The sequence below is a fragment of the Tauraco erythrolophus genome, chromosome 3 (assembly GCF_009769465.1).
Source record: "Tauraco erythrolophus isolate bTauEry1 chromosome 3, bTauEry1.pri, whole genome shotgun sequence".
In the NCBI taxonomy this organism is placed as follows: domain Eukaryota; kingdom Metazoa; phylum Chordata; class Aves; order Musophagiformes; family Musophagidae; genus Tauraco; species Tauraco erythrolophus.
The window spans coordinates 89,238,918-89,252,677 of NC_141467.1; positions in this window are offsets into that span (position 1 = coordinate 89,238,918).

The window sequence follows — 13,760 nt, forward strand, 5'->3', positions numbered from 1 at the left end:
GGTGCACAAGTCCATGGGACCTGATGAGATCCATCCGTGGGTCCTGAAGGAACTGGCGGATGAAGTTGCCAAGCCACTGGCTATTGTATTCGAGAAGTCGTGGCGGTCTGGCGAGGTCCCCGATGACTGGAAGAGAGGGAACATAACCCCCATTTTTAAAAAGGGGAACAAGGAGGACCCGGGCAACTACAGACCGGTCAACCTCACCTCTGTGCCTGGCAAGGTCATGGAGCAGATTCTCCTGGGAACCATGCTAAGGCACATGGAGAGCAAGGAGGTGGTGGGTGACAGCCAACATGGCTTCACCAAAGGCAGATCGTGCCTGACCAACTTGGTGGCCTTTTACGATGGGGTGACAGCATCGGTGGACAAGGGTCGACCAATGGATGTCATCTACCTGGACTTGTGCAAAGCTTTTGACACTGTCCCGCATGACATTCTTCTCTCTAAATTAGAGAGTCATGGGTTTGATGGATGGACCACTCGGTGGATAAGGAATTGGCTCAATGGCCGCACTCAGAGAGTAGTGGTCAACGGCTCAATGTCCAAGTGGAGACCGGTCACAAGTGGCGTCCCTCAGGGGTCCGTGTTGGGCCCGGCCCTCTTCAACATCTTTGTCGGTGACGTGGACAGTGGCATGGAGTGCACCCTCAGCAAGTTCGCCGATGACACCAAGCTGTGTGGTGCCGTCGACACGCTGGAAGGGAGGGATGCCATCCAGAGGGACCTTGACAGGCTGGAGAGGTGGGCCCGTACCAACCTCATGAAGTTTAACCAGGCCAAATGCAAGGTCCTACATCTGGGTCGTGGCAATCCCAGGCATAAATACAGACTGGGTGGTGATTGGATCGAGAGCAGCCCTGAGGAGAAGGACTTGGGAGTACTGGTGGACGAGAAGCTCGATATGAGCCGGCAATGTGCTCTTGCGGCCCAGAAGGCCAACCGCGTCCTGGGCTGCATCAAGAGGAGCGTGGCCAGCAGGTCGAGGGAGGTGATTCTCCCCCTCTACTCTGCCCTCGTGAGACCTCACTTGGAGTACTGCGTCCAGTTCTGGAGTCCCCAACATAAGAAGGACATGGACCAGTTGGAGAGGGTCCAGAGGAGGGCCACGAAGATGATAAGAGGGCTGGAGCACCTTTCCTATGAGGACAGGCTGAAAGAGTTGGGGCTGTTCAGCCTGGAGAAGAGGAGGCTCCGGGGTGACCTTATAGCGGTCTTCCAGCTATATGGGATAGATGGGGAGAGGCTGTTCAGGAGGGCCAGTTATGATAGGACAAGGGGTAATGGTTTTAAAATAGAGGGAGGTAGGTTCAGGTTGGATATTAGGAAAAAATTTTTTACTATGAGAGTGGTAGAACACTGGAACAGGTTGCCCAGAGAGGTGGTGGATGCTCCATCCCTGGAGACGTTCAAGGCCAGGTTGGACAAGGCCCTGAGCAACCTGATCTAGTTGGAGATATCCCTGTTCCTTGCAGGGGGGTTGGACTAGATGACCTTTGAAGGTCCCTTCCAGCCCTAACCATTCTATGATTCTATGATTCTAAGATATTGACAAGCTTTTCCAAAACCATACTCAGCTATAATAAGATAACTTCTAATTACTTTTCAAAACTTCCTGTACTGTAGAACAAGTGGGATTCAAGTACTTGCTCCTTGTCCAAAGAAAGAGAGAAGAATGCTAATAAGCTGATACAATATCCAAATTTTAATGATGTTTATGAGCAAAAAGGAGCTGATGCTAAACTAGGAGAATCCGCAGAATTTGGGAAAGTGAACATCCACAGATTTTATGTCATACGTATCAGTTGTTATCACGACAGTTGCAAAATGTCTCTCAAAGTGTTGCAGAATTGTTTTTCAGACAGATTTTTTGAAGTATCACATACATCATTTGTTACTACCAACAAAAGAGAAGATTATTTTTATTTTTGATGTGGATAGGAGGCAGTAAAATGCATTATAGAAGGACAACATGTAGTTGTAAAAGCGATTTCTGAACTACTATGCAAAAGTCATCTCATCTGTGTGTTTGTTGAACAAACAGAAAAATGTGGAAAATAAGCAAATAATTTCACATGCAGCTGTGGATAGCTGAACCAGTTACACATAACTTCACAGCTTCTAGACTGTGTCTGATAAGCAAATGAACTTCTCATGATTAAGTCCTCCTCTAAGATGATCTTCCAATAAAGGCAGCTGAAACAGAAATGGCTTTCTTTTAGTCATGTTTTCTTTTTTATTTGACATCTATGTCAAATGTCCATGTTTCTGCAGAGCAGTTTCATGTCTATCTATATGGAACCACATGATCCCTAACACTGTATCACAGAAACACCTATCATTACCAGAAGTTAGTATCAAACCAGATAGTATTAGAGCAATATATCTATTTTGCGATAGAAGTAAGGAAGTGAGCACAGGTTGGAGCAGGAGTTAGAATCACTAAAAGCGGGTGTCTTTCCTACACTAAGAAGTTCCTTCCACTATGGTTACACCTGCACTTCTGTCAGCAGACAAGCCCAGCAAAGTAAAAAATTGACTGACAAGACTCTGTCCAAGAAACCTGTACGACATCTGGGAGTGACAAAACATGAAAGCTCTTTCCTTTGTGAGGTTGTGTCAATGCCAGGATTTTTGCTAGGAAAGCTCTGTCATTTAGACAACACACCAGGCATCTAAAATCATCATGGTCTGCTGAGTACAAAATGTAACTCATCAAACCTCCCTTTCAGATGTACTTAAAGCCACAAAAGATTTTGATTTTAATACATGAGGCCAAGTTCCCACATCACCCAATCTTGCTTAACATTTGGACCAGTTTCCTAAGCATTGTAAGGGCTACAAAGATGGGAAACCTGGGGCTACAAAGATGGGAAATCTGAGGTAGAGGTGGGGGAAAGGGCAAATCTTTCCAAAGAAAAAATATCCAAAAGCAGTTTGTTGCTATCAGTAAAACTACTGCCACAGCAGAAGGACCCGTCATCTGACAGGGAAGGGGTGGCAGAGAACTCACCCTTGAGAATGCCTGGAGAAGACAGTGCTAAAACATTTATTGCGTTCACATTAAGTGGCAGCCTCTGCCATTGGCAGCAGAGCTGCTTAAGAATGACCTTAGCTTCCCTAAAGTCTGCCCTAAACCTGAATAGGGTCATGACCGTGTAGTAATGAGTTTCCTCCTCATGAGGAGGTTTCCAAACCTCTAGAGTTTGGCCTATTCCAGCTGTTAAACTTGGCAAGTGTGATGGACAGCAAGTTCCTAGTCAGATCCTATTATCTCTGTTAGTCCACGTGCCTTCCCTGGAAAATGCTTCCTGAACTAGTCCAGGATATTTCTGTGGGAGCTCTTGCAAGACAGCCCAGGAGAAAAGTGCTAGTGAGTTTGTTTCTTAACTGTTTCATCTGAGTAGATGGAGTACAGCTTCTGTGCACGATGTCAAGACTGCCTGCAAAAGGGAAAACAGAGACAGAGCTCCTTCCTGGGATCAAGTTTAGCTTGAAGCAACACTGGCACCTTCATCTCTTGCAGATATGAGAGGTTTGGATGACATAGCCCCAGATACAAGCTTAGAGTGGGACAGCTTCTCCCTTGCTTTCTTTGCAGAACAAATGCAAAGGGAAAGCTGGGATCCAGGATGTCCATGCCATTTCCCTCTGCTCCTCCTCATCAGTCAGCAAAACACCACTGCTTCTGAAACACCCAGCATCATCCTGGTTGCTGAAGAACACAGGAACGATTTCAAGAGGTGATCTCCTGAGAAAGAATGAAGAACTGGACCTACCTACTTGGAAGCTGTGGCGTCTTTGTTTGCTCACTGTGTTTCCTTCTCGTGGCCAGACTGCCCCTGCGAGACCCAAGGTATGCAGACAGATGTCTGGGGCAGGAGCAGGAGTGGGAGCAAGCTTAGTGGGAAGCCACTTCAGGTTGAATCCTGTATTTGAGTGGAACAGGTAAAGGGAGGGAGGAATTGTTTGATAATGGCCCTCTATGGGAGCAGAAAGCCATGGGCTTTGTTTCACATATATTACTTTCAAATTGTTTTATTTCTGGGGCAAAAATCACCTATGTTTTTCTACAGGCTGTACTTAGACAGAGGAAGGGATTGAGCCTAGACTCCCCTGAGAATTTCCTCAGAAAATATCTTAATTATTTGGGGGAATAAAGATGAAGGTTGGCTACAAAGAATGAGTGAGAGATTAGCTGACTCAATGGCGGATGAAATCCAATATAGGTAGATGTAAAATGATACATACAGGGATAAACAATCCTAATTGATCCGAGGGCTGCAGCACCTCTCCTATGAGGACAGGCTGAGAGAGTTGGGGCTGTTCAGCCTGTAGAAGAGAAGGCTCCGGGGTGATCTTATTGCAGCCTTCCAGTACTTAAAGGGGGCCTACAGGAAAGCTGGAGAGGGACTTTTTACAAGGGCATGTAGTGATAGGACAAGGAGCAATGGCTTTAAACTGAAAGAGGGGAGATTTAGATTAGATCTACGGAAGAAATTTTTTACTCAGAGGGTAGTGAGAGACTGGACCAGGTTGCCCATGGCAGGAGGGTTGGCCCTAGATGGTCTTTGAGGTCCCTTCCAACCCTAATCATTCTATGATTCTATGATTCTATGATTTTACATGTATTAAATGATGTGCAGGGAAATTTTGAAATTGTTACAGATAGAGCTTTGACAAAATAGAGATTGTTTGACACTTTTCTATTTGACAATAGAAATTGTTACAGATAGAGCTGAGTGTTGGGACTGGAGGTCCACTGTCCATGTCCTGCGCTGGCACCATTTCTTCTGACCCACAGGCTGCCCTGCATTTGGTCACTACCATCTGTCTCGCTATTAATAGCTGATAACAGAATTTATAATGAGATATTAGTAATACAATGAGCCCCAAAGACTAAGATTATTCTGATTTAAACGAAAATCAGCGAAGCGCAGCTACTAAACACATTGATGTTCAGCGGCCTTTTGAAGCTGCCATTTAAAATGCAATGCTCAGGTGAGGTCTCTGCTAGACCATGGATGCCTCTGAGGGTTTCTCCTTCAATGTAATCCGAAAAGAAATGGGGGGTGAGGCTGTTCAAATATTTAAATCATAATTTTTTGTGACTTACTGGGAGGTATCTGAAGTTTTTGATAAACATAGTAATTCAATTCGGATACTCTTAAAATTACATTAAATTCCCTCAAAGCAGAAAAATTAAGATATTAATATTATAGGATTATTAATATTATATTTATATTATATTTTGAAAGAGGTATTTTAGTAAAATAGCTGAATTTCTGATCTTTACTGACTACCTCCACTAGCATTTGACCAGTTTATTCGCTTATTTTTCACCTTTTCAACATCCTATTAGTAGCTAATAGCTTATACATTTATTTTCTGCATAAGTTTGTTTGAGAGCAGCCTTTTAAGGCAAATGCTATTTTTAGTTATCAATGAAGAATGTTTTCATTTTTCGTGCCTGCAAACTCCTCAAAACTTCCTCCTTCAGAATCCCAGCACTGCCAGGGAACATTGAAAGAAAAAAGAGTTTTCCATAATATTCTCTAAGACTTACTATGAAGGGTACAGAGCACTTACAAATACAAATGTAAAATTCACTTAACAGAGTTATAATTTCATCTGTGATCTCTATCCCAAGGAATTTGCAAATTCTGTTTAGAGGAGGCGCAGCAAGCAAAAGGAGTGAAGAGACAAGTGATAATAATATAACGTGTCTTTTACTGTTCTTTGAATCTATATGGGGCTATATTATTCGGGTCCAACATAAGGGGAAAGAATATGAACACAAGAGAGATTTCAGGTATGAGAGAGATATATGTGTTTATTGACATGTTTCACTTTGATGAGCAATTATTAGGGTAAAAACCCAGTAAAAGCTCTTAAGTATAAGCATTTAAGACATAGAATATTGAGATCTATCTTAAAAACAAGTAGGGTTACCAGCCCTACTAGATAACCTATAATTGTTAGTGCACAGACATTTGAGATGGAAAAACCTGAGACTAAGAACAAGAACAAAGAACTAAGTTTTTTAATGACCTCACAGGAAGGCAGGGGCAGACATTCTTCTGAACACCTGCTTACTCAACCTTCCACCGTTGCTGGAAAGTTTGGTTTCTGGTGTCTTCTCCAAAGAAGACAAAATAAGAAAATGTCTTAGTTTAATTGTATGTTTACAATATTTTGGTTTTCAACAGGAGTTAGGTCTCTTTTCTTAGTCTTTTTTTGATATATGTAACAAAATTATTCAAAAGTATCCCCAAATGTAAAGAATTATTGACCTTATTTTTTTTTTCTTCTTTTCAAGTTATCTTTGATGTCTGCGTCCAGAACTCCAGTGCTGCTGCAGCCACGGCTCAAAGTACTTTCCCCAAGACTTGTGCCATTTCAAACATTCCCTTAATATTAGAACAAATGAAAATCAGGAGGTATCTAATTGTCCTGGTTTTGATTTTGTTAATAAAATGTGAAAGGTTAAAGTGGAGCACAACCATTCCTTAAAGCCAAAGCCATAGCAGCACCAAGGCTTCAAAGATGACTTGAAAATGAAAGACTCAAAAAAAAAAAAATTACAATAAAGCACAATATTTAAAATACTTTTTAGGCCCTCGGTTTCCACTGAACTTAAAGAGTTTCGTGATGACTTGGCTTCTCATAGGCTCAGGCCCAGGCTGAATAAAAGCATATGAGGATTCTGCAGCAAGGCCAGCATCTGTGTATTTGCTTGTGTTGCAACAAGCATTTTGTAAATGAATGACACCTGGACAACAAGAATTGTACCAATTTTTAATGCAGTCACTCAGTCCAACAGAGAGGTTCAAATTCAAATTCACTGAGGACCATCTAAATATTTATTTATCTCAAATCATATTCCTAGCTGATCTTGTAGGGGCTAGAATCAGGCATTTCACTATTCTCTCTAGTGCCACAGTCTTCATCTCTCCCTGTTTCCACTTCCAGATGCCCCATTCACTAACAGTCAGTGGGACTGTGTGAGTGCCTCTGTCGTTGCTCGGGGAAGCATCTGGTTCACTGAGGCAAACTTTCTTGAAAGGGAAACCTATTGTCACACGTACAAAGAGCTTGTCTATTAAAAACAGGAAAGATTATCTTTTTCTTCGCAGAAATGAAAAGGAAAACAAGGATGCTGCCTGTCCTTTTGCTGTTTGAGTTGTCAGATCCTTTCCAACGCTTAGCCATATCAGCTAGTTAATCCTCTACACCAGAACCAAAGTTAAACCTTTAGACAAGAACCAAAGTGTACAGTTGTCGCTACAGATGCACTTTGTATTTCGGTGTGTTCAGACAGCCTTTTTGTCTTTAAAGCAATAGGACAGAAAATAGACATTCAGTTCTGCAAGATGCTAATAAGATACCATTAGAAACGTTGAGGCAAGTTTGCATGAGCAAAATCTGAAGGCTTTGGCTCTGTATGGGTGATGGTCTAGGTTTTTATAACTTCAGATATGTTCTTAGTTTGGAGCTCTTAGTTCAGTGAAATAGATGAAGATTATTCAGATGAGGCCAGCTGGGACCTCTGCTATATACAGCTAATTATATATTTAAACAAGTGCTTCAGATACCCGTGTCCTCAAGTACGTTATATTATAAGGTACCAGATATATTATTAGTAGCAAGGAACCTTTTTTTTCCCAGTCAGCTATGGAAAATCTTGTAAAGATTAGCTTTTTGAGACTGAGAAATTAAATATTTACAGAAAAACAAGTTCTGCTCTGGTGCTATAGTCACTGACAGTGTGCTTGACAGTCACTGACAGTGTGCTTGACTCTTTTATCATAAAAAGTAAAGCCTCCTTTAGGATATAGGCAGCCACTTATTACAAAGGGGTGATTAAGTGGCTGAGATAGTGCTCAGGCAGAGCATGGTTTAGGTATTGTGTTCTTTTTAATCCCACAGCATGCCCCCTTGTAAGTGAAGTGGTAATTTCTTACAGGCCAATCTGAGTCAACAAGTGCTTTGAAGCCCTTGTAGACAAATGCTGTCTACAGTGCTATTTTTATTTCTCGATACTTAGCTGCTCAAATAGTTTTTTTAAAGCATACTTTTCATATTAGTAGGAAAGCTCTTTTACTTCTGGTGGTATCCATCTTTAACAATTTACATGGCTTTTTGGTGGGATCTGAGCATCCCTGTCCACCATTACAGTCAAATACTTTGCAACACCTCTGAAAACCAAGTGTGTTGACAGTGTCAATCATTTTCTACCTAGAAAATTTTTCAGCTCTTAATCAAGGTAGAGATTTAGAAAGAGCACTGATTGCAGGACTACTAAGTCTTCCCTATTAATCAAAGAGCCTGACTGAGAGCTCATGGAAGGAATGATAATGCCTGAGTCCCAACAGAGAAAGGACTGAACTGCATATTGGAGGAGGATGTTCAGCAAACAGATGCCTAATTACCTCTTGTCATGAAAGAAATACTATAGAGTTGAGTATGATACCACATTTTTAAGTCCTTATCAGGAAAGTTATAGCATAAATATAAATGTTCGTGAAACTCTACAGGAACAACTAGAAAAATCTGTAGGAAGAAGCCAGGTCTATATGATATCAGGTATGTTCTTTTACAGATATCTCAATAGAAATTGATTTAATTTTTTAAATTACTCATTGTTACTATAATTTTATATTCAGCTGTCAACTCTTTCTGTCACATCCCCTTGTGATCTTCACTAGCATCAATGATTATTTATAGTTGGCATACATGTAGTTATTATGGAAAGCAAAGAAATATTTTAAAGCTATTCAGTCTGTTTGGTCTTTTCCACTGGTGCAACTGTTAAAACTAATATAGAGAGAAAACTATTTCATCTCATCTAATCTTTTCCTCATCTGCTTGTCAGCAAAACCCCTATTATAGTTTTTTGGTTTATTCAGAGCTCTTAAAAGCTGCTGTCATAACCCTATAAATTCTAAGGTAGCATATCTTCTTGTTTCTGTTTTCTCTTTTGATAAAACAGGGCATAAGCCTCCACGTAAGAAGCAGTTTTACACGTGAAGGTGATGTAATAGAAAACATAGAGGATTTATAGGAATTGTTTTTCAAGTGATCCAGATGGACACCATTGAAAACCAAATTCAGTCTATATGTGATGGATTCAACAGGAATTTCTCCATGGTGTTCCAGCGTTCTGTTTCATTTTCACTTGGGAGGAAGTATCTTTTTGGCAGAACAGCACTCCACTTTGAAGTGGCAGGTAGAAAGACAAATGCTGAAACTGCTCACAGGAGTTCCAATTAGTGCCAGTGTTGATGGGTTTCATTGCCTGTGTGAGCTTCAGCTAAACAGTTAAGGCCCTAAATGGCATGCAGGATTGTAGAGTAATCAAACATTTTTTTGCATACTGCAAATAGCTCCTTCTGTCTTCTCTTAACAATATACGCACTGGGAACATAAAAAGAGATACAGAAGATTTTGCACTTTTCAGTTTACTGTGGACACAGACCAAAGACTTAACAGGTGAAAGACTTCATATTATTCTACCAGCAAATCCTGGAGCCATCAAACCCCTGGGAAGAAGCACACTGGACAACCAAGTTAAAAGCAGTGATTTACCTGACAAGACGTCAAGCAAATTCATTACGAGCACAAAGCCTACTTTAGCATATACTTGGGAATATTTTGAAATGCCAAGAACTTTGCTTTGACATTTTCAAGTAAAAGTTTTAGGTTTTTGTGTCAGGCAACATTTTCCATTAAAGAGAACACCAAAAATTTAAATGAAAGAAGGAAAAATACAGGATTTGAATAAGTTTGAAATATGTATCAAAAAACATATTTAATTATAGGTTGAAGAAGCATGTTTTAAATTCATAAAATCCTAATAGGGAGGGAGTTGTTTATCCTCTCTCCTCGAAATGAGAACTTCTGCTTTTACCATAACTGATTTTCTTCCCTTGTATTTTGGCCAGTATGTGAGCCACCAGACTGAAATATCCTGGTTTTCACTTACCTATATTCATAAGGCACTTCGAAACATTCAGAATATAATTGCTAAATTTCATGTATATGAATCACTTTGTTCATTCCAGTTACAGGTAACACTACCAATAGGAATTGCTATTAATCTCTGTGGAAGCACTTTCCTCTCCTAATGACCTTTATTAGACACTCAAATATTTGGGACAAACTGTACTAAATAGTAGTAGTCAAATGGTAAACTAAGGTATTTTTTATTGAGCTCAATGCAAGTTCAACTCTTTTGTAAAAAAAAGTCATATTAATCTAAAATATGAAAAAGTATGAAGGAAGGTGTTCAAAAAGAACAGACCTTTGAATGTAGTAGCAAATATTATATCACTACCATGCAGAGTTGTCTCCACACAGCTTTATAGCCCACAATAAGTCTGTTGTCTAATGCAAAGACTCAACTCTGGACAGAAACATCCAAATGCACAGTCATTAAATGATTAAAGACAAGTTTTTGCTCTCTGAGATTTACTAGTTTATGAATATTGTTCATAGTGCTTAATCCCAACAGTGCCCTGTAGGAGAGAATGAGTGAAAGTCTCATGCAAAAGACTTTGTGGCCCACATTTGCAATGGGAAAAATGTCCTATATCAGCATTTAATATAAGATGAAGATGGAGCAGGTAGATGATTACTAGAGCAGAGAGAGAGCAGCTGCAGTATCGGGTGGAGGGACTGCTGGTCTGGTCTGCTTTGAGTTAGAGGGACGTCTCTGAAAAGCCAGAGGGATACTTGTAAGACTGTCGAGTGGCAATGTGTATATAACTTGGATGGGGAATTTTGTCTGCTGATTGGATCAACCATTGACATGTGCATACAGCTGGAACGTGATGATGTGTTTTCATCTGTTCATTCAACCTTAAAATCAGTTAATGTTCAGGAATCCTTTTGATATTTCTGCAATCTGTAATGGAGAAGACACTTTCACTCACAGAACCACACACATGTTCATAATCATGTTACTGGTGTGCTTTTTGGCTGTTCTTGGATAATTTGAGAAAGAGAATACGATTTCTTTTTCTCTTCATAGAAGAAGAAAGCATATTTTTTCTTGAAATTTTATCCTCCTAGTCAAATAAGAGTAGTTTCTGTTCTATTAAGTTAAAGTCCATCAAAGTACCTGCATCTCAGTACTACTTAGTTTATCTAGACTTGTGATGGATTCTCTCTCATGTTGTATTTCCTCTGAGAAATGATTTTTTGGCATCTAAGTCGAGACTGAGGTTTAATTCCATCAGAGAATGGAGATTCAAAGTTACAATCTATGAAGCCCCTATTCAGGCTCAACCTAATTGATAAATTTTTCCAGTGTCATTTGTGTTTCTTATAGAAAAAAAACCTCCTCGAGCCTCGTTCCTCCCCAAGTCTCGCTTCTGCTAGGAGAGAGTTATGTGTTATCTTGCTCACTCTTCTCTTGGTGGAAGGAACCACATTCAGCAGAATGAAGCTCCCTTCATCAATGAGTTTATTGTTCAATGCTTAAGACAGTCTCCACAGAAGCAGAAAACAGAGGTTTGAAACTTGCTTCACTCTGGAGTGAAGTGATCCAAGTATTCACACTTCCTGAGCACAGTAACCACTGGAGTCTTATGTGAAAGTTGCTTTTTTATATTTTTTTCTTGAATCGTTTATAAAAGAATCTTCTAAAACCAAGTCCTCTACAGATTTATTTTATTATTTTTTTCCCAAACATGTTTGTACGTCTTTGTGGGATCTGGTTTGAAGATTTTAAATTAGTATTGGATGTCTTTAAAAAGCACTTTACCTGAATCACAATGCAAAATACTGTCTGCTGTTCTTTGGTCTGGGTTACATCAGAGGTCAAAGCAATCAGTGACATCATTGATCTTCACATGTAGGAATCTAATGATACAAAGAAAAAGTATATAATAAAAAGAATGTAATATCTTTCTTGTCATATTCCCATGAGCAATAAAATAATTTTAAGAATTAACACGTAGTGTGATCCTGAAATACTTGGGCAGATCAAGATTTTTCACTAAAAATATGTTCCCTTTTTTAAAACAAAACAAAACAAAAAACCTCTTTATATGCAGGATGAATGAGCCCCTTCAATACACTGTAAATGTTACCCTGGCTGTGATCCAAGGGTTGTGATGTGGAAGGACTAAGTTGCTTAATTTCTGCATTTGAAGCCTTTGTTAAAAAATGTTTTAATCTTTTCTTGACTCCACTATAGTTTAAAGCCTGTTTTAACATTCCAGCCAGGCCACAACAAAGAGCATCATTGTTTAACATGCTTTTCCTACAGAGCCAGTCAGATGTGCTGCATTATCTAAACAATGTTGGCAGCAAGTACACAAGTAGAAAGTGTGAATCAAATCAAAGATGTCCACAAATCCAGACTCTAAGCCTGAACGTTCCCAGACTCCAAGGCTATAGCAAGAGTGGCTGGTTATCAATAAGTCTAATCAATGATAATCCTGTTATTTAGGATTCAAATTCAAAACTCCATGGCTTCCTACTGATGGGGAATAACCCACACCACTTTTTGACTTTGTGTGTCTATCGCACACCAAAACCACCAAATTAGGAACTATTCAACTCCATTCTTTACCTCAAAGATCCAAGAAGAGGTTTGGTCCCAAAAGAATGTTGTCTGATCCTTGCTGACGCACAAGACTAAGTCCCAGTGCACAGAATAAGCAGTGAAGCTATGAGCTTTGCTGCTGATACTTTTGCACTGGCCTCAGCCTCACCCTCCAACCTACTCCGTCCTGCTTGGCACCATTTTAGCAGCAGTAACCACCTCACTAAAATCTGCCTACTCAGCTTTTTGGGTGAGTTTTCCCTCACCTATTTCCATCTAAATGAAATAAGCTAGCAAATATCTCCTGTTTAAACTTTGAAAATGGTCTGACTCAGGATGAGTAAAATGCGTTTGGGACTGATTGTATGAACAGTTCAGCCTGAAGGTCTGAGGAAAGCAGTGCAGAGAAGCCAATTACATTACGTCTTTGATGCTGTGAATATAATCATCTTCCAAGTAAAGAAAAGTATCTGAAATAGAAGAACTTCAGAACTTCACTAATTTATTTGATTGCTGTATCATTCCTTCTTCCAATGTAGGATATCTTGAAAGAGATTTTATTTTCCAAAAATATGGTTTTGAAAGCATATTTTAAGACAAGGTACAGTACCGCTAAAGTAAGTTTTAAAGAGCATTTGTTTCAGGGAAAGTGTCACTAAAAAACAAAATCAAGTGGTGAAAACAAGATTAAATATATCCAGTGCAATTGACTAATACTACTAAATATGAATTGTGGTTCCATGTGTTTGTCATGCAATAACAATTAGTTTGATGTTCTGTGAGAATATTATAACTTTTACTGTGGGAGATGCCACCATATAACACATAGATTAAGGGGCCAGGATGTGGTAGATGCTAACTGAAGATCCCGGTCTTTGCAATAGTGTAAAATTAGGTTCAGCTGTGTGGACTTAGAAGGGACAGAACCTGCACTCAATTTCAGCACACCACAGCAGATCAAATCATGCCTCAACAACCTCCGTGAAAGAAGGAGATCTTTCCTTTACCACCTCATTACTCCATGTTGTCAAATATTTTACTTTCTACACTCACAAAAAGAAACTCTAATTAATTGACTGCCATGCAGCATTTTACTACTGTGTCTAAACTGAGGCAGAAGTATAAAAAGGTCTCATCTTGTACTGCCTCTTGGTATTATTCTTCAAAAGCCAGCTCTCACTTTTACATATTTATTTTCTTTTAAACA